This window comes from Chroicocephalus ridibundus, chromosome 3 (assembly GCF_963924245.1).
Source record: "Chroicocephalus ridibundus chromosome 3, bChrRid1.1, whole genome shotgun sequence".
Lineage (NCBI taxonomy): Eukaryota > Metazoa > Chordata > Aves > Charadriiformes > Laridae > Chroicocephalus > Chroicocephalus ridibundus.
The window spans coordinates 116,086,772-116,108,534 of record NC_086286.1 but is presented as its reverse complement, the minus strand read 5'-3'; positions in this window follow the sequence as shown (position 1 = coordinate 116,108,534).

Here is a 21,763-nt window from a genome sequence, read left to right as displayed (position 1 = left end):
AAATTTAGGATGATAATGCATTTTGCTTTAACATATATTTTCTACATACCTAAAACTTCCAATGATTCACATCCAAGTCTCTAAATTGTTTATAAAAAGAAGCCTGGTTACATTAAGAAGTAAGGCGACAGTTAGGAAAAAAACCTCCACAATGATATATAATATGTAGCAATACCTATGCCTGTAACTTGGAGGTTAAGAAAAATGCTGAAAAGAGGATGTGAGCAGCTGAAAATACTGAGGGAAAATGTTAGCATGATAAAATGTATTTTCTTTAATGTATATTGGAAGAAAAGTATGTCTTAACATAGAATTGTGCTGATGTTGGAAACAAATAATCGAATTCTTATTAGAAGACACAGAATAGTTAAAATTCATAAAATAGATGGAGTCCTAGAAACAAAATACAGATAGGTACGTCTAACATATAAGAAGAGAAAAATTCTTTCCGGCTTGTGATAGTCTGAGGGAAATACAAAGCAACTTTAAGTAGAATTAAACACTTCTAATTCACTGAGAACAGATGGTTTGCACACAAATTTATCTGGGAAATCTTTACTCCTCATTTTTAACAAATTTTGGAATACTAGGGAAATTCCAGAAGACTGAAAGAGAACTTACGGTGTGCCAATATTCCAAAAAGTCTGACAAGATGACTGGAGTAAGTGTAGGTCAATTAGTCTGACATCTGTTCCAGAAAATATTACAGAAAAGCTGGGAAGAGAATCAGCTGAGAAATAATTAAAGGATAGAAAGAAAATCAATTCCAGACAACATGGTTTTATGAAAAGCAGATCATGTCAAAGAAATCTCACTTTATTCTTTGATGAAATTGCAAGCTTGTTTGAGTAATCTGATTTTTGTAAAATATTTGAATTTAGCAGCACAGGATGTTCTGATTTAAACATTGGCATCATATACTATTAATAAAGCAAATGTTTTATGAATTAAGAACTGGTTAAGTGATAGATCTTAAAAAGAGATTGTCTCCAGGAAATTATCAACAGCTGAACATACTTATAATGGAGTTTCATGGGGATCAGTAGCAGGCCTGATACCATTCAACGACTTCACTGATTGTTTTTGAAAGTAAATAATAAATCACTTATGATAACATTTGTAATTAAAAGGGGGTGGGGGGGAAAGCCCTTGGTAAAATAGTAAATAAGGATAAGGCAATAAGGCAGGATGATCTGGATCTTTTCATAAACAGGACTCTGAAAAAGACCTGGGGATCAAAGTGAAGGAGCAACTTAATGTGAGGTCTCAGCATGGTAAAAGTGCTGATAATTAGCTCTAATTGTAGCCTGCCTGCAAATGCAACTACTCTGTTCTCTAGATTCAGGCTCTTCAGCGTGCAATCAGCTCTGGTGTCTCTGTGCTACACTTCTCTACACTTCCTTTTCTGCTGGTTAGTATAAACTGAGACAGCTCAGATGCCTTGGATGCCTCTGCCAGCATGGTGTAGTTTTGCCCTTGATCACAATCACAGTACTTTCACAGGGAGAACGTAATGGGTATTAAATAACCCTTCAGTCTAGGAGAAAGGAAGTAACAGGAACCAATGGCTGGAAGTTGAAGACATGCACATTTGAGTTAAAATGTATTATAGTTAGTATGTGCACATCACTGGAAGAAATTATCAAGGGAACCTCCAGTTTTAGTCAACTCTGTGCCTTTGAAAGCGTATAATTTTGTGAAAGGGGGTGGCTTTCCATGAGACCTAGGTGAAAAACACTGTATAATTCTCTCACTATTGCTTTTAAGAACAGCAATCTGGTAGTTATTTTTGTTTACTGCTCAGAACAATCAGCTTCCTAACACTAATTTCAGACTGGAAGAAGCTGAAATCTCATACTCACAGGCAGAAGAATATAACATATACAGAAGAATTTGCAAAGCAAAAGAAAGTTCATAATAGAAAGTACTAACAAGGTAAATCTGAAACTCTGCTTTCAGGCAACAAGCCTGCCAGTTGGAAAAAAAAGTCCTAGAATGGCCCATGGTTAATGCTTTTCAGATGACAGAAAGGCTATGACCTTGAGAGGTCATCCCCTATCTTAAGTCAAGATCAACTCCACTGAAAGCTGATTAAGAGAAAAATGAAATGCCAGTAATGTTAAGCTCACAGGTATAAAAAATGTCCTTGCTGCAACGTCAATGGCTTCTAATCCAACTGAACTTCCCCCCTAACCCAGGCATCTCTGAGAAATAATAGCAGCTTCTCATACAACTTGTGAATGCGTGACCCTTCCAGAAGAATCCTTAAAATTCCCCAAATGTGCTGTTTTCTCAGAGACTACAGACTACAAAACCAGAAGGCACCGCAGCTAAATCTGTGTGCTTGTAAGCTAGTTTGGGTCAAGGATTAAAGAGTGTCCTGACCCTGATTCAGGCCGGCTAGTGTGGAACTGCTGAACAGGTTGTATTTCAAGAGCAGCAGAACAATGAGATCAATTACAAGTGGCTGAACTTCTCAGCAGAGACAAGGCTCCTTATTCGGGAATATGCTTTTTTAAATTCAGATTTATAGGAGGATTCTGGTGTCAGCATCCTAACCTGCCTTTAACCCTCCTTCTGTCCACTGCTGAAACAATAAACCTTCAGGACCCTAGTTCCCATAGAATCGCTCATCCTAAGGATGAGCATACTTAAGGATCTTTAAATTAAAGGTTGTTGATTTAGAACACAACAGTAGTTTGCAATTAAAGAAAGATATTGAAATATTTTCTTCACAAAATGATCCTAAAAATCCCACCTTTTCCAGCATTTTTTAGTTGGTATATGTTTGTACTATATACAGCTTCTGTACAATTTCGTTTAGGAAATATTGCCGTAAATTGGTCTGACTGGGGGAACATACCCCAGGCACTGTTCATTTTCCTTTATGAATTATTTTGGGATGTAGACTAATGCTCTCCCACTAATGATTTTCAAAGTTGAATACAAGAAATATTTGAAGAGATACGCTTCATCTTTCTAGATAAAATAATGTAAGAATTAAAAGAGTTCCAATGCAGCTGCTTCGGGAAATATCTGGTGTTACTTGTGTAAGACAACGGTTTACACAGTCTACTCAAATTATATTATACAAGCCCCAGCCAAAGACCCTGAAATTGCACAAGTTAAAGAAATGTAAAATTTGACCACATTAGATCAATTTAAATAAACCAGACTTTACCTAAAAATAGTAATTACAACAGGCCTTTCCTGCTCCCACGCACTATCAACCATAGTGGTGTCAGTCAAGAATAATGTCTTTGGCTCCATGGGTTTGAATTTGCAAAGACTAAGAAATTGAAATTACTTTTTTACATTTTGTATTTGTTATCATAAAGGCCCTCGCACTGGCACGAGGGATTAGGTGGGGAAGAAGAAGTCGGGGTAGGGAGAGAGCAGGATTAGCCCATCAGCACAAGTGTAGATTAGTTCAAAGTGGCTGTGAAAGTTCACCCAAAGTCTCTCTTGTCAAGTCAGTCTGCACAGGAGCCCCGGCTCCTTGATGGCCCAGCCCTTGTCCTGCGCAAGCAGAGCACGTCTCTGGTCAGGGGCCCTGGCTTACAGAATCACAGAATCTTCAGAGTTGGAAGGGACCTCTAGAGATTATCTAGTCCAACTCCCCTGCTAAAGCAGGATTGCCCAGAGCACATTACTCAGGACTGCATCCAGGCCGGTCTTGAAAGTCTCCAGAGAAGGGGACTCCACAACCTCCCTGGGCAGCCTGTTCCAGTGCTCTGTCACCCTCACCGTAAAGAAGTTTTTCCGTGTATTTGAATGGAACTTCCTATGTTCCAACTTGTGCCCATTGCCCCTCGTCCTGTCACTGGGAACCATTGAAAAGAGGAGCTCTGGCCATATGTCTGGTATAGGCATGGTTGGCTCAGACCCAGGCTTGATCTTGAGCTGCTCCATCAAGCAGTGCAGACGTTGCCGTGCTTCACGGACACTCTCCTTGGGGTGTGTGATGGAAACACACAATGAAAAGATTGTGCCTGACCCAGTTTTAAGGATCTTAAAAGACAAGTCTGAAGTGAAAGACAGGAGGTGGCAGAAACCAACAGATGCAGCACAAACAGTGAGATGCGTGGGAATCGCCACGAGAACAGCGAATCACTGGTCCTTCCATTAGCAGCTATTTATACACAAGGTGAGAATCTTGCTTTAGTAGTTAACATATGGCATACAAATCACTTTTCAAACCCAGCTCACAAAGGCGGCGTTGTTGTTTTGTCCTGAGACCAAGGGCAGCAGCAACTTGTGTCCCTAGTGCTTTCTTTAATGGACATCACAAGCATTCTCCCTGTGGGTCTCCTCCACGTCTCCTAACGTTTGCTTTCCAGTGCCAAACACACTATAAATAAACGACTCTGTGTCAACAGGCTGGAAGCATTTTGTAATAATCTGTTGGCACTACCTGATGAGAAATGTTAAGAAGGTTATGCATTAACTATCCAAACTCCATGTCTAGATGATCAGGAGCATGGACACCAGCTGAAGTAGCCACTCCCCAGCAACTGTGGTGGACTACTTCTGGTCCTTTGTGGGCTCACCAGACTCTTCCCCAAGATAATAAACACAGATGGAGGAGATCAAACTGATAATGACGGAGGAGAAGAATTTAAATAGTCTCTCTGAAGGGAGAGATGTGTTGCTTTTGCTCAAGTAAAGCAAAACCTAGAGCCTAATATATCAAAAGAGAGGTATACGTAAAAGACCTCATGTAGAAGATAGAAGCGTTCTTCTAGACTGATGTTATATTAACCCTTTCCCTTGTTACTCACGTGGAGATTAAATTACTCTTAGCTTTAAGAAAACTCTGTTGGCTCATCAATGGCAGGCCCTGAAGGGAATCCTTTAAGCTGACCCAGGACTTGTTCAGTAAAATTATTTCTCAGTCCTCTATAGTGTGGATTGAATTTACCACTCTGTTCCTCTTCACAGAGGTTACCTAAAATGTATTCCTTAATAAATCTGTTGGAACACGACTCATACTATAAGCACGAGTTTATATTGCTATAAATTTCTGAGGAGTTATTTTGGCAAAAACTCACATACAGATTCAGTTACACGAGTGCACAATATCAGCATATTCTTGTGTCTACACTAGCAAACCTCATCTAACCACCTCTATACTGGCACTTCTTCCTTGCCTTGAATTGTAGCCATAGTGTGCTGAATACAACACTGTGTGCTATGCTGCTGTCTTGCCTGAGGCAAGAATTAACCCTGAATTTTTAACTTGAACCATTAAAAGCCGAAGGTGTGGAAACTGCAGAATGACAGCTTTTCCCCTACTCCTCCAACTGTCTGCATCACACTTAGATTTATAGAAGTCTTTGAACTTATGAGGTCCCTTTGGTGTAATGCTCAAATAAAAAAAGAAAAGGCTTCAGCTCTGACTTTTCTTACATCTGCAGACTTCGACAGTCCTGAATGTTTAAACCTTACTAAACGTTATGCTGTTGATTCACTTAGTATTTATTAAGCATAAATATAAGCACAGTAGCAAGATCTTGCCATAGAATATTTGTATTTTCAGTGTAGCTTTAGGGCTTCGGTACTCAGACGTAATCGTTGCGAAACCAAAAGATAACTGCCAGCTCAGAAGATGAAGGGGTGGACGTCAAGTAGGAGGCCATTCGCCAGCAGAACATGAGAAAAGAATTAATGCATTTTGAGAGGAGAGCTGCTGGCCTCTGGGGGATGATACACAGGTCAGTGTTTCTGTCACTGCTCCAACTGGCTGACCTGCGGATTGGCTCCAGACCCGGGAACAGCTTGCCCAGTTGTCAGCCCAGAAATGAATGCTTCAGCAACGGAGTATGTGAAATAAAGGAGGAAGAAAGAAATGTGCTAATGAGGTTTTATACAAAATTTTATAAGTGGAATACAGAAATAATGAAATAACACATCAAAAGCGGTAGGACCTGGGAGGGGAGAAAAAAAAATTGGGTTTGGAAAGTGCTAAAGTTAAGAATTTAGAAAGTGGCAGTCATTAAATAAATAAATAATGAGGCCCGCATAAATTCCTGGTCCGAGAGATGAAAACTGAATAACCTTTCCAGCCTTACTTCATCTAGGATACTAAAATGAGTGTTAGTGACTATTAAATATACTTTCTGATTAATTGATAGCCTGGTTGGATCTGTTTATTTGGGAAATGCAGAGTCTCATTCTAAATCTGAATAAGGTGGCATATCTGCATGGGGACTGTGCAGCCTGTGCAGACGGGTTGCCTCAGTTTGCAGCTGTATAATTGCATCGGTTCGTGATGTGCCTAAGCAAATTAGCTCCTCGCAGGAGAAGGAATTAGCCAGTAGAGCTGGAGGATCAGCCCATGTGTTGTGTGCTCAAAGACTGAAAGGCTTATAGTCTTACTTATTTCTACACACAGCATGTAAATCTGTATAAGTTATGTAAAAATGTGTGGAAGCTCTTATTTCCTCCATTGCCTGACTCGCTGAAAAATAAAATTTTGAGAAGTACAATAATCTAGAAAGTTTCCCTGCTATTTGGAGAAGTGAAGAACCCAGGAGAAAAGCGGAGTGTAGACTCATGAATGAATAAAACTGAAAGGCAGAATATGCCAGGAATATATGAAAGGTCGAATATGCCAGTTCTGTTAGCACAGGAAGGGCTAAACACATTTCCTCAGCGAGTGGAGGGTGCTGCCGTAAATGTCTCATGAATGTAGGTTGGTCACTGCTACGTCTTCAGGGCTCCGTTCAGTAGCCATCTGCAGCATTGATGTGCTCAGTAAACGGATCCTGGATGATGCTTCCCTCAGCCTTTTGGGGGGTGCATTAGTGTCTTGAGGTCTTCTTTTCTGCCAACCCAGCTTCTCCTGAAGTTGTGAGAGCGTTTGCTGCCTTAAGTGCTGCAGTCACCTCTGCCATGGCCTGATCTGGTACCCAGTGAGTCCCAGTTAGAGGAATGAGCATAAACTGCTTTGTCTGTTAGTAATGACACAACAGGCCAAGCCACGTATCCAGAGCAGCAGAGCAAGAAGTTGGGCTACGTGATGGGGACCTTATTCTCCTCTCCTCTCTGCATTTAGAGTAGAGACTCTGCTTCAGAGAGAGGAACTCACAAGCTTGGCTTTAGGCAGTCTTTTCCCTTTGGGTTTCTGCAATAACCACAATAAACACAGATAGGAATAAGGAGAAGGAAATAAGAAAAAATTGAGCACATCCAGAAACAAAGCAATTCTTGGAGGATGCATAAAATATGAATGTGTATGCAAAGCGAAAGAACTCGAACACCTGCAGTGACAAAGGTTCTTTTGCAAAAATACTTTTCAATATTTAAATAACCATTTCTGGTAGCCTCTGGGGTAACAATACAGCTTGATTGCTGTCCGTTCCTTACAATGGAAAGTTAAGGGGCATACAGTATAATTTTACTGTAATAAATAGAATCTGAAAAAACCAAACTGTAAGGCTGCAAAAGCAGACTGTTTTCCTGAACTGCTTTGCCCTCTGAAATATTTTGATGGCATGACATACAATGTTTATTGTTTTACATGTCTTTATAGCCTTCAGCCTCTCTCTCTGTCAACACGTTACTCTTCAGCTTCATTGTGCTCTTCTCTCTTCTCTGGTGCCGTGGGAACATAAAGCAAATGATTCTACTGTTCTCAGCTAGAAATTGTTTTTCATTATAATTTCAAGAGGGGCTTTGAAGTATCTACTTAGGCTCTCGCAGCTAATAAGAGACAAGGCAGTTGCTATGCTACTTGTTGATTAAATGAAAACCAGACCTGATAACATGTGAAATCTTCCTACGGGAGGTGTTTCTCTTATGGAGATGAAAACTGAGCAGTTAAGACCTGAATTGCAAAGTTGTATGCCTGAGGTTAAATACTTAAATGGTCACTTTAAGTTCCCGAAGCAATGAGCTGGCTATCTGGAGCCCGAGTGTCAGCTGGTGTAACTCATCATTGACACGAGCTGAGCATTTGGGCACTCAGGGCTTTGCGGACAAAATGTCCATTTTGTATTCTGATCATTAAAAATCCTAAATTTTCAATTAAGAACTAAATGAAAGAAAACTTATTTTTCTGAGGTACAAGGTGACAGAAAATTCTAATGACACCCAGGAGAAGAGAAGATCCTCAGCTCTGCCCATACCAGGATAATATATTTAAGTATAACATGTAGTTTCATACCGATAAGTTACAGTTTGAAAATTAGTTTCTAGGGAAAGATCCAAAATACAATTTGTGTTTCTGAAATAGAATATAGACCTCTAAATTCAGAACAGCACTGAAACTGTTCAGACATTGGAAGTCTCTTAAGTATGTTGTACCCCTTAAGTCAGATTTAACTATTCTGAGAGCATGGAGTTTGGAATAAAATATAAGTCACAATGACTTCGACTGTGAAACACAACAAAAAGAGGTTCCAGAGCATTTTATTCATTAAAGAGTCTGTACAAGGAATAGAATGTGTATAATTTCAAGTTTTGTACTAAAAACTACAACTCTATTTTTTCCCCTTACTTTTGAAAATGGGCAACTCTGCAGCAAAGGAAATAAAAGCCATGAGACCAGAGAAAGAACAGGTAAGAGAAAGCATAATTTTGTAGTTCAGTGATTTAAACACTGTTGGGAGAGAGCAGAAATGGTTCTGCCTGTACATCGTTTCCTTTTATATGTGTTTGTTTAAACTGAAATGCAGAAGCAATCAACAGCAGCAGAACAGAAAATGCTGTCACACCTTGTCTTTCTGTCTTTTTGGTCACACGCTTGTTAGCTGGACTGTGGTTACCATGTGAACTGCTTGAGGAGTGGTGAATGTAACTGTAAGCTGACGACTATCCTCTTAGAGTAGAGGAGATCTGAGTTTAGCTCCCTTAAGCTGAGAAGGGCTTTCTTCTGTTCCAGTTATTGGCAGTAAAACACCTGATTTTGGGCCTGCTCACAAATCACCAGAGATAGCAAGGGTCTGCATTCTGTCTTAACTGAGGGGCAAACATCAACTCTACAGACACACTGGACGTCAAAGCTCAAGAAAAGAGAGAGACGCACATTTTCAGACACACTTCTATCTCCAGCTGGAAGAACAAGCCTGCTGCTATCGGCACTCTTCTCTCCCACGTGTGAGCAGCTGATGTGTTTTCCACCCCTGCTCCAAGGAGTCTAGATTTTAAGTGATACATTGCTGTCTGTTGCAACATACGTCTTTCTTTGAATGGGGTTCTCCACAGAGGTCATCAAGATGTGCTACCTACCACGTTTATTTCATGCATACGATGTGTTAACATTTCAGTGATTGCCTTAATAATATATACTAGGTGAAGAAGTAACAGCTCACTGTCCTTGTGTTGTTAGACAGTAACATTGGACTTTTTCTGAATATACCAGTTTCTGAAAGCAAAGATACTTAAGACGGTAGAATAATAGGAAACTTATTCTATTAACTCATGCTTTCTGCAGAGGAGGTGAAAGTAGGGAGATTCTCCCAGGGCAGCACTGTCCACAGATATTCCACATTTTATGCCTTTATTTCACCTTTCTTTTCATTTTCTATTTTATATTATGACGGGAGGTTGTTGTTTTATTTGGGGGGTTGGGGTTTCTTTTTTGTTTGAATAGCTTCCTTTTATTAAAACAGGCACATCCTTTAACAGTTAGATACAGAGAAACAGATCAGTAATTTCAAGCTCATAAAAGGAAATTATGTGCAGGGATAATTTTTTGTTTATTGTTTCAGATTTTCTTTATTGCACTTGGCAATTTCATCCAATCCTGCACTGAAAAAAAGAAACCTTGTATTTCCAAAACAAACAAAAATTCCAGTTGCATGGTAACCAGCCCACATACGAAGCCCTAGAAATATCAGATCCAGAGGGCTCAGGACTTTGCCAAAGAATCAGAGTGCTTTTAACTGATTTCTTCTTATGATAATAACTGCAACAGGGATTTTAACCACTACACTACACAAAATGGTCCTGTAGCCAAATTCTTTGCTGTCACTGAACTCAAGGGAGTTACACCATTGGAGAAGGGGATTCTAGCTCTTTCTAAGCAGTTTGTCCTTGTGCAGCCTGCAGAGGGGAGTTTGCCTCCATCAGAGAGGGGAAGTGTCACCAAGCAACATGCTCTTTCCGTCAAAAAGAAAATTTACTTTAAAGACACTGTGGACTTTAGATCCATAGAGTAAGCAGCATAAGGATTAAGGGCATGGGGGGAACCAGGAAGGTCCCTCAATGTTTGCCATCCTTCTAATGTTACTGAAGAAAAAAAGGCAGACCCAGCTGCATGATTTTCCTCTGGGCATTTCACATTAACCTGACAGTTTCAAAGGTTGTGGTTGCTTTGGCTGCCCCGATGATGTGGATCCACTGCAGATAGATTTCAAGAAGCTGGAAGGAAGTCCTGAAACTGGTATAAATGCCTTGCTGAGGATCACAATATGGGTAACCATGATTAGAAAGATCCTCAGTGCTCTCTTGAGCAAGGAAAAAAGAAGGTCCCAAAACAAAAATTTCTTCCTCACAGTTCAGTTTATAATGCACTTTCATGAAGAAAAAGCTAACAAATTTTCTTACACATAGTGCGTGATTTCTCCAGAATGATGGACTTAAGCTAAAGTGAGCTGGCATCAAAGCACTCATTGAGATATTCTCGATTTTCTGCCTAACATTGAACTCACCTCAGACTGGGGCTTTCACCTCAAAGTTTCACCCAATTATAGTTTTTAATTGACTTAAATCCCCCACCTTTAATCCATGGACAGTGGCTTGTAGAACACTGGGGCAATGAGCGGTGTCTGTGGCAATGTAGACATTGTGTATTGAAATCAATATTGTGTGTTTGACAGATGCAGCTGGGAACACCTGCCGTAATACAAAATTTCTAATAAGGTAAAGATCACCATCATTGCTGAATTCATGTTTCAGTGAGAAGGGAACACCCGACTTTCACTGCCAAAGTTGTTTCATTTTGAACAATGGAGTCAAAGTGCCATTTTTCAGCTGTGTTCTCAGCCTGAACACATACACAGTTTTCTAGCGATACGTTTCTTCACAAGCGTATGAACTCCAGAAGAGAATTGTTAATCTTTGGGAGGACTGGCAATTCAGCGGACTGACAGTGGTGAATCTTTGCAGAAATGAGCGCATATTGGTTTGCTTTCTACGTGCCCCCAGTTCTGTGAGCAGCACTCGGTCCTCAGATTTGCCACAGTTCAGCCTGACGCAGCTGCCCATGTGGTGTTTCTCATTGCCCCTTCATCTCTCCTTCCTGTGCCAATTCCTTTGCTCACCGTATTTTTGACTCTGTGATGTGACAGAAAACATCTCTTTTCACATCTTCGGCTCTGTAAATTTACCTCTTGATTTATGTGTCCTCTCTCTTGCTAGCTGCAAAATCACCATCTTTCCCTAATGCCAGTAGCACAGCTAGGCTCTGTCCCCGTAACACAGCCTGTCTGGACCCAAATCTGCATGGCACAAGGGCAATCCTCTCCTGCTCTGTGGCTGTGTATTGGGTTTACATGGCAAGGTTTTGGTAGCTGTGAGGCTACAGGAGTGTTTTCTGTGAGAAGCTGCAGGAAGCTTCCCCCCTGTCTGATACAGGCTCTAAGATGGACCTGCCGCTGGCCAAGGCTGAGCCCATCAGTGACGGTGGTAGTGCTTCTGGGATAACATAGTTAAGAAGGGGGAAAAAACTGCTGTGCAACAGCAGCTGGGAAAGAAGAGTGAGAATATGTGAGAGCAACAACTCTGCAGACAGCAAGGTCAGTGAAGAAGGAGGGGGAGGAGGTGCTCGAGGCGACGGAGCAGAGATTCCCCAGCAGCCCACGGTGAAGAACACAGTGAGGCAGGCTGTCCCCCTGCAGCCCATGGAGGACCCCATGCTGGAACAGGTGGATGCCTGAAGGAGGCTGTGACCCCGTGGAGAGCCCACACTGGAGCAGGCTCCTGACAGGACCTGTGGACCCATGGAGAGAGGAGCCCATGCTGGAGCAGGTTTGCTGGCAGGACTTGTGACCCCGTGGGGGATCCACATTGGAGCAGTCTGTTCCTGAAGGACTGCACCCCGTGGAAAGGGCCCACGCTGGAGCAGTTCATGAAGAACTGCAGCCCACGGGAAGGACCCATGTTGGAGAAGTTGGTGCAGGACTGTCTCCCATGGGAGGGACCCCATGATGGAACAGGGGAGGAGTGTGAGGAGTCCTCCCCCTGAGGAGGAAGGAGCAGCAGAGACAATGTGTGATGAACTGACCACAACCCCCATTCCCCGTCCCCCTGCACTGCTCTGGGGGAGGAGGGAGAGAAAATCAGGAGTGAAGTTGAGCCTGGGAAGGAAGGAGGAGTGGGAGGAAGGTGTTCTAAGGTTTTTTCCTATTTCTCATTATCCTACTTTTATTTTATTGGCAATAAATTAAATTAATTTCCCCAAGTCAAGCCTGCTTTTCCTGTGACAATAAATGCTGAATGATCTCTTGCTGTCCTTACCTCAGCCCACAAGCCTTTCGTTATGTTTTCTCTCCCCTGCCCAGCTGAGGACAGGAGTGATAGAGCAGCTTGGTGGACGCTTGGTGGGCACTTGGCTTCCAAGGTTGTCACTGAAGGGTCTATCCTACCTGTGCTCTCCAGGGTAGACTTCTAATGGTCCAGTTTCAACTGGTTGCTTGACCTGAAAAATAAAGGGATGAAACACAGACTCTTTGATCTAGGTATGGTACTCTTGGAGCAGATCTGCTTGGAATGAGACAAGATTCAACAGAAGCAGCTGGAGTCTGGTATGTATGATTTGCTGGACTAAAGCCAGGGAACTTAGTTAATAACTCAGTGAGACAGACTGCTCCATCTTCTAATTGGCTGTCAACTTCAGGTCCTAAGTGCCCAATTATTCACACTGGGACCAGCAGAACTGGAAAAGATCTGTATTGGCTACCACCTTCGTAGTTGGTTTATTCTGTCAAAAGAGGTTGAACTAATCTGTCTCTTTGCAGGCAAAACACAGGTTGCAAGTGGCTTGTGGCCTGCAGAACCTCTGAATCAAACCATGCATCTGTCTCAGTGTGAGCAGCTTCATCTTTATAAACAACCAGTGTGAAGTTCTGTGTTGCTTTCTCAAGATAATATGAGACTTGAGGTACAGAAGGCCTACAACCTTCTGTATCGTCTCTGTCTTTAACCCTGAGCTGGAGATTAAACAGCATATGTGATAGTAGGCAGGAATATTCTGTTCCACAAAAGTGTCTACACTCCTAATAGTCTTTTCTAAGACTTATTTGCTTGAGTCTTTGCCTTTGAGCATTTTGTTTCAGAATTATGATCTGAGTTAAACCTCACTTAAAACCCACAGCCTATAAGGTCTGTTAGATAATATTCAGTTAAACACTTTGCAACAAGATGGCCAAAACCTCCTGCAAAGTACATGCATCAAAACGAATGCCTGTGTGATGTTCATGTTGACATCTCTGATCTAGTTAAAGATGTCCCTGCTTACTGCAGGAGGGTTGTACTAGATGACCTTTAAAGATCCCTTCCAAACCAACACATTCTATGATTTGGGAGAATGTTGCCTTAGGAGAGGGGTGTGTGTGTGCAGGGCACTGAGGTGGGAAAAGCAACACCAAGGAAAGAAACACTAGTCACTCTCCAAACAAGTGCTGAGAGCCTGACCCTCAAAACAAACAAACAGACCTTATCGAGAATTGTTTTTTGGGTACAGTGCTGGCTGAAAGAGGCGTGAAACTGTTCTAACAGGAAGAAGTCTCCTCTTCTTTGCTTCCTCCTAAGTTAATTTAAACAGGGCTTTGTATAGCCTTTGTAAATAAAAGAGATTGGCAAAACACCTGACTTTAGCACTCGTATCTCCTCCAAACTGGAACAAGCTCCAGGGTTCATTTGTTTTGCTAACCAGGAAGGTCAAAGGAGGCACTGTAGAAAGTCCATTATGGAAGTGAATTGAGAAGAGACACAAAATCCTTGAGAGTCAAACAGAAAAGGATGTACCTGAATCACTCCCGTGGAAAATTCTGGCACTGGGGAACACAAAACAAGAAAAGCCACTGAGGCAGTAGGAGGACAGGCAAAAAACTGTCTGCAGCTGTATGTGAAATTATGTGGAAAACAAGGGAAGAAGGGAGGTCATGGTAGTTAAGAAGAGAAATTATGCCAAACAGGCAATATGTCCAGGCAACAGGGATGATGAGGAAAGGACTAATTTTGTAAGTATTGTAGAGAAAGAAGCAGCAGGACATTAGGGTGGGAAAAGTGGTGAAAGAAACGAAAGGTGACATGAAGGTTGGGAGCCTGAGAAGAGAAAGAAAATGTTCCAACCTCCAAAGATCCAACCCTGATTATGCAGCTGTCAGCCCTGCCCCTTTAATTAAGTAATTGATTAATTAAAATAAAGCACTTAATCTCTCCATTTACATATTATGCCTCCCGCTAACCAGTGCTGACTGCGGGGCCCTCATCAGAAATCTCCTTCCTATTTGAATTCATGTTGGTTCCCAAACATATTACTTTGTAAATAGGAAATGACAACATTGGCTCCGTGCCCCAGTATCGTCGCAGCGTTGCCATATGTCAGTATCATGCTAAACATAGTAAGCAGAAGACCCAACAATATAATTATTGAGGACATCTGTCAGCAGCACAAGCTACATCTGGGATTAGTAGCTGTAATGCTGGAAAGACCTATAAGAAGCAGAGAGGAAAGTCCTTTTGTGTTGGCTTGGATTTTCAAGAATAGGAGCCAGATCCTCAGCTGGTGTAAATTTAAGCCATTCAAAGAAGCTAATGAATCCAGCATCAGCTGACACTAGCTAAGAATCTGGCACGGAAAATGAGGCCAATGTCGTTAAGTATGAGATTTAATATTTTCTGTGTAAAGGTAGAAAGCCTCAAAACAATCTGAGTTTACAACACGGAAGATCATTTATTAGTGGAGCCAGTAGTTACAGTCTTTTATCTCAGATCTGAAGGATTGTGGACAAGTTCAGAAAGCTCCTGAAGATCATTAATAATTCTCTTTAATGGTCTTTGTACATCAAGCACACAGTAATTTTATATTTCAAATAAATTATAGGTAGAAAAAAAAATATTTTGAGCACATTTAACCCTCACTAAAGATTCTACATCCACAGCAGAGTTTATCTTGTTGTCTGCACAGGCAGACTGTCCGGTGAAACCAGTGACACATACAGATTATACCTATTTATTAATCTGAGGGCAAGCTCCTGTTGGGAAGCCAAGTAGCCGCATTAGTGAAATGCTGCATTTGAGTTAATATCCCCTGCAGAAACCCTATAGCCATGTCTGTGCCATGCTGTGCTCATTCTAACATACCATAGCTCTCAGCAAGACCTAATATTTCAAACACCAGGTTGCTCTAATATTGGTTATACGGCATCTGGGCTGGAGGTTATCCACGTTTAAATACATGGCAAAAAGACTTTGCTCCGCGTATCCGTATACAGGCCCTGAGGATTTCCAGTCAGTTCACACCCCTACTGTTTAAGGATCAAGTATGTGATGAGGCGTTGCATCACCATCTTCCATAGAGAAGCCAACGGAGTTACAGCTAAGAAATGATGACAAGCAGATTTTGAGCAATAACAAGAGAAGTTGCTTTCCAAAGAAAGTGTCTCCTGATGTATTAGATGAGAAATAAAGAAGAAAGGTTAATCTACCCCCACTAAAAGCTTTACCTGCATGTGTCACACACAACTTTTCATTCATTTACACTGCAGATTAATGAACAAGGGCGTCTTTGCCCCTCAGTCAGGTTTATAGTCAAGAGAAAATGAGCTCATATACTGATCTCTCTCTCCACTTTTTAATATTTTTTTTGCTTTGGAAGACTTGTTTGAGCCTAAATCTGAAATCTATATATAATGAGGGATTACAATAAATGCAGTAGATTGCAGAATTGTCAGGATGTAGAATTTTTTTTCCCCTAAAACTGAGAAAAATCCTTCCTGATGTCAATACACAGAGAGTTTTGAGAGATCTAAGAGAGGTATGCCTCTTAATCTCACTCATTCAGCAGGAGGTTTACTGACACACTTATGCTTATGGGTGGATATATGTGTGCTTCTATATGAGCTAAGTGTTTAAACTCTTCCTGTAGTCAGTGAAGATATGGTCCATAAAGCCTGTAGGTCTAGAGAGTGGTTCAGCTGACTAAAGGGTCTACTTTAACTTTGATGCTTTGAATTGCTTTCCTGAGGTGTTTATTGCTCTCCCCTGACTGTAGAGGAAGCATATGGAGCCTAACGTCCTAACTGAATGCCTCTATACATTCCCGCTTCTCTCCAACAACATACCCTTTCCAGGCTGGCAAACAAGGTAGCCAAATAACTGAGGTTAAAAGTATTGGTTATTATGATGAGAGATGAAAAAATTAATTCAGAAGAAAAATAATCTGATACAAACCTGTGGCTGCACTCAAACCATCAGAATGTTTTCGTTTACATAACATGTAAAGAGCATTTTCTTTCCAGGATTCAGTTGTGCCTTTTCCAGACAGGACAGGAGGGAAAAGAGGCATGAGCACTGAAATGAAGAGGGGCAGGAGAACTGAACGCACATTTGCAGTGTCTTGCTACTGTTGGGCTGAACATTGCTTGAACCTTGTATGAATGTGATGGATGAAAGCACGTGATTATTCATTGACTGCACGTACTCCTCTGTCGAAGGCAGGGTCTGAATGAGAAGTTGTTTTATTTAATCCCATTTTCTTAATAAAGCAGAAAAAAACATCATCTAAAATAATTTCAGGCTTCCGGCCTCACACCGTTTCATAGAATCATAGAATTATTTTGATTGGAAGGGACCTTTAGAGGTCATCTAGTCCAACCCTCCTGCAACAAGCAGGGACATCTTCACTAGATCAGGTTGCTCAGAGCCCCGTCCAACCTGACCTGGAACGTTTCCAGGGATGGGGCATCTACCACCTTTCTGGGCAACCTGGGCCAGTGTTTCACCACCCTCATTGTAAAAAATGTCTTCCTTCTATCTAGTCTGGATCTTCCATCATTTAGTTTAAAACCATTACCCCTTGTCCTATCATTACAGGCTCTGCTAAGAAGTTTGTCCCCATCTTTCTTATAAGCCTCCTTTAATTGCTGAAAAGCTGCAGTAAGGTTTCCCCGGAGCCTTCTCTTCTCCAGGCATCCTCTCCTCTCTAGTTTATCCTCTCCTCTTCAAATGAAAGAGAGGCTAAGAAAAATTTTCTCCCAGGTTGAAAAATAATGAAAAAAGCCCTGAAGCCTGACACATTATTTAGATAGCAATGGAAAAATTCAGAAAATTAAAAATGGAAATTTTATATTTTTTCATTTTCAGGATTTTTTTCCCCTTAGATAACTAAGGATAGCTGGTTTTATTTTAGTATTAAAATGCAAGACAATACAGATGGCTCAAGCCAATGGCCTCACCCCGAATACACAAATTTATCTGCATCAGTAAACCTATCCACCTCATTGACATTACTTACATTTGGAAAACGTCTGTCTTGAATAATAGTTTGTAGGATCTGTTTCCAAGTGGGGCTGAAGCCAGACTGAGATACACACCCTTAGCTTGGGGGTAGATTTCGCTATTACTGGGAAAACACCCAGTTCAGAAAACTATTCTATTTCTTTCTAAAAATAAAAGACAGTTTAAGAAACACAGACATACAGAACGAATAACTTATTCTTGGCTGATTGTAGCTCTGTAGTGAATTTTGATGGTCGATTTGAAAATAGTGCTTGGATGAAAAGGAGTCTATAATGCAAACCATGCAGGAACTTTAACACCGCCATCAGTGCCAGTGAGTCAGTGCTCTACCCAGAGACCTCGTAAGAATATTGGTTATGTAGGGAACCATGCACCTATTGGACTTGTTCACCAGAAGATTAACTTCAAAATCTATAGCCTCATTTTCATGCATTTAAGTATATCTGAATGATCTGTGAATTTTAGGGAAATGTATATTTAACCTGCATCTCTATAGGAACTATTGGACCCATACAGCTTGTCTTTATTTGCAATGCTATAGACCTTATGAGCATTAGGTGTAGCATATTTAATTTTTTAATGGGCAAATGCGTGTTCTTTCAGGAGAGTTTCTCTATATACAAAGCAATTACTTAAACCAGTGCTTGTTTAGCTCACCTAACCAGAGCAGTCACGTAATCTTTAGGGCTTTTCATATCTTGCCAGCATTTTTATTAATGGAATAGGGTTGTTCCTGTCTTAAATATTCTTTTGCAAATGTTTCCAGGCAGAACAAGAATGTGAATAACCTAGTGTTCAGCAACAAGTTTTGAATAGATTCTTATTCTCCTGTCTGATTTTTGATAAGGGAAATACAGTAGCCATCACATAGACCACATTTATACCATTGCACTTGATTTTAAGGCAGTTACCTAATATATGTGTTTTTGCAGGGAGGATTTGAGGGAGAAATGGAGGATGGATTCAGGAATTTTCTTTGTTCACATTTCCAAAGCACTCCCCAAAGCACTATTCTTGTTTTTTCTTTGGGATCATACTGCAAAGCTTGGCTGAAATTTTGACTTCCGTCTTATTTTCTCGATGTCCTGCTATAATATTTTGCTGCTTGGATTTCTTCCTCTGCTCCCCCTCATGAGGGCACATGCATGCACACACACTCACACAACTATATCAAAAAACAGAGAGCACTTCGGTTCAAACCTTTGCTAAGCCCCAAACTGTACGTCCTAATTCACACCCAGACTCTCACATGCAACAGCTGCTTTTCAGCTACCAGTTTCACAAAGGCATTTCATAACTCCCTATGACAGCTCTGTCTTTACAGAATTAATTCAGTTTCACACAGCCCTCAGGACAATGGCATTTACTAAAAATAAATGAATAAGTAGCATCATTATTCTATTTCTGTATTTGTAAAACCAGGGACTGACTCTCATTTTGGTCAAGCCCGTCTAAAATCATAACAGTTCTCCTGACATCAAAGGAACTACCTTCATGTCAAAGTGCTGTAAGCTAATAAAGAATTTGGCCAGACTGTTTCATATTGTATGGGAAACATGTTATTTGTGATTAAGCTTGTAAAAATGAAGCAGTCACAACCCCTTTTCTACTGTACATTCAGTAATCAGACTCACCCCTGCTGCATCTAACTCTCTGCCAGGGCGCACTAGGACGTGACTAACATCTATTATATATTTGTTTATTTCTCTCCTTCCCAGGCAATAATCATGTGCAATGACCAATGGAGTATTTAGAATACACCCTATATACTTATACCAGTCAAGGTAAGGTCAAAGATGTGCAGATTGCTTTTGCGGCAGGAGGTGGTGAGGTTTGTTGTAACTCTTTGTTCCCGTGGGAATTTATTTCCCACTTTGGGTCAACTCAGAGGGAACTCTGTCTCTTGCACTGACACACTTACAAATGTTTTACCAAAGCAGCTGCTCTGGCTGGGAAAATTTTAATGTGCTGGTTTTACGTGTGCTTTCCTCTCTGGATGTTACCACTGGGCTCGCTTTGCCTTTACTTTTTCCCTTCTTCAAACAAAATGAGGTCTTGCTTAATTTTGCACTTCCCACTTTTATAGTACACTTAAATCCTTCAAGTTGTATCAGTGGAAATGTCTTTATTTAGTACTGCATCATACTGAAAGCAACCCCTCCAAAGTACTGCTGTGTTCTACCTCATTAATAGCGATGATATTCTCAGAAAGCATCACTTGGAGTTTTACAATTGTTGTAAACTAACCATCCAAAGGCATTAAATGCAGAGGAACATAAAAATATTTCACAGTGGGAAAGCAGGGAGAAGGAAAGCAAACAATGCAGAAAACCTAAATATATAGGGGAAATTCATCATAATGGAAGAAACACATTGAAAAAGAAAAGGGTACTTAAAAATAGAAGAACATTCCACATTTGAGAAGTACAGCAATTGTGAAAAAAGATCATAAAAAATAAAATATAATTACAAGGTACAGAATTTGAACAAAAGAGGTGTTTGAACAGTTAATGTGATGGCTTTGCTCACTGCTAGTGTTGTTATTTCAAAGTGGTGTTGAACAATGCTACAGTCAAGTCTAAGAGGAAGATTACAAACTGTTAGAGTGCTACCTGCGACACAGAACATTATTTGCCAGCAGACTGGTCCCAGGGTCTGATTTTAAAAAGAGCATTTGCACTGCTGTGAACATGCTTAATTTTTATAGCAACACATTGCCTTCAAATTGGATTAATTGTTGCAGTGTTTTACGTTAAAAACTTGTGATCGATTCTGCAATTAAAAAAAAAAAAATTACATGTTGCTGCTTTAGGTACAGCAGTTTCCTTTCATTTTCTTCTACAATGAAACACTTCAATACAATGGGTTCTGAAAACAATTTTTAATGCTGACTCCTCCGCATTCTAGCTTCATTTGTAGAGGTACACAAGCAGCCATAATAACAGCCTCAAACATAACTTTCAAAACACACTGCTTTTGTACTTCAAAAGCGATATGTCCCCATTTCTTTCTGATATGTCTTTTCTCAAGCTTTTTATTCTTCACAAAGAAATACAGAGCTGACCTGACAAAAACACTTTTCTTGACAGAGTAATCAAAATTATCCTTCCGGAGGAAATCTGAGCTCTTTTCCTGATAGTGCTACCTGTGAGCGTAAAGGTCTAGATTTTGTTTGTATCTCTTGGAAAAAATGTGGACTGGGGTGTAAAAGCGGATAATTTTATTTAGACCTAGAGTCTTACCAGTCCCCTGATCTTCAAGAGGCAGATAGTTCTCATCCCAAATGGAGACCCATTGAATTTATTGAATGTACAAAAGGGGGAATGAGGAATATAATCATAACGGGGACCTAGATGTTCACCTGCTTCACACAAAACATCCCAACACCTTCTGCCCTGGAAGGCAATACACTCCCTGGGTTTTGGCACCCTCCAGGTGCCCATACTTCTTGAAGGGTCAAAGTGGTAAGTGTATTATGAACTTATTTCCCAGAGTATCCCCAGAAAGAAAGAAAAACTGGTATAGCTCCTTCTTTCACTTATTCCCTCAAAATGAAAACATGCTTTGTGATGTAGAGGGCTCACTCTCATCTGCTTTATTGCATTCCTGTTATTAGATAAAGGCATAGAAAGCAGTTCTTTAGAATGACCTCTTTCCAACAGCCCACAGCTAAAGAAAGTGGAAGACGGGCAGATAGACATTTCTGAGGGAATGTAACTACTACGAGTTTTTATACAAAAAAACAAACCAAAACAAAACCAAAACCAAATGCCAACCCAACCAAGTAAAATTCCCCCTACCAAGAAAAACAGCTCACATATATTTGCAGCACCTTGTCCGAATTTATGTTGCATTTTCCCCCTCATCCTGGTCCTCTGTTCATCCATATGATCCTCAAGTCATCCAAACCTGTCTGGAGCAGCATACCTATGTTTTCTTTGCATGGAAACCAAGGGAGGGAAGAGCAATCGAGTTTCAATAAGGCCAAAGCACACACTTGAGATGCAGATCAAACACAGTCTAGACAGAGTCCTTAGCTGCTGGGTTTCTTTGAGAGTCTTTAACACTAAGCATTTGGTCCTTATAAAACATCCAAAATGTTGTATTAATATTCTTTGGGTGAAGCATCAAAAAAAATCTCTGCTTCAGAGTCTGCTGTTCTGTTCTGAGTCTGAGATTGTAATGTATGCAACATATTCTCCTGTTTCTTATATTATTTAAATAGAAACATTAAAAACATTCAAAAAGACTAATTGGAAAAATACATGTCTGAAAAAATGTTTTTGACTCATTT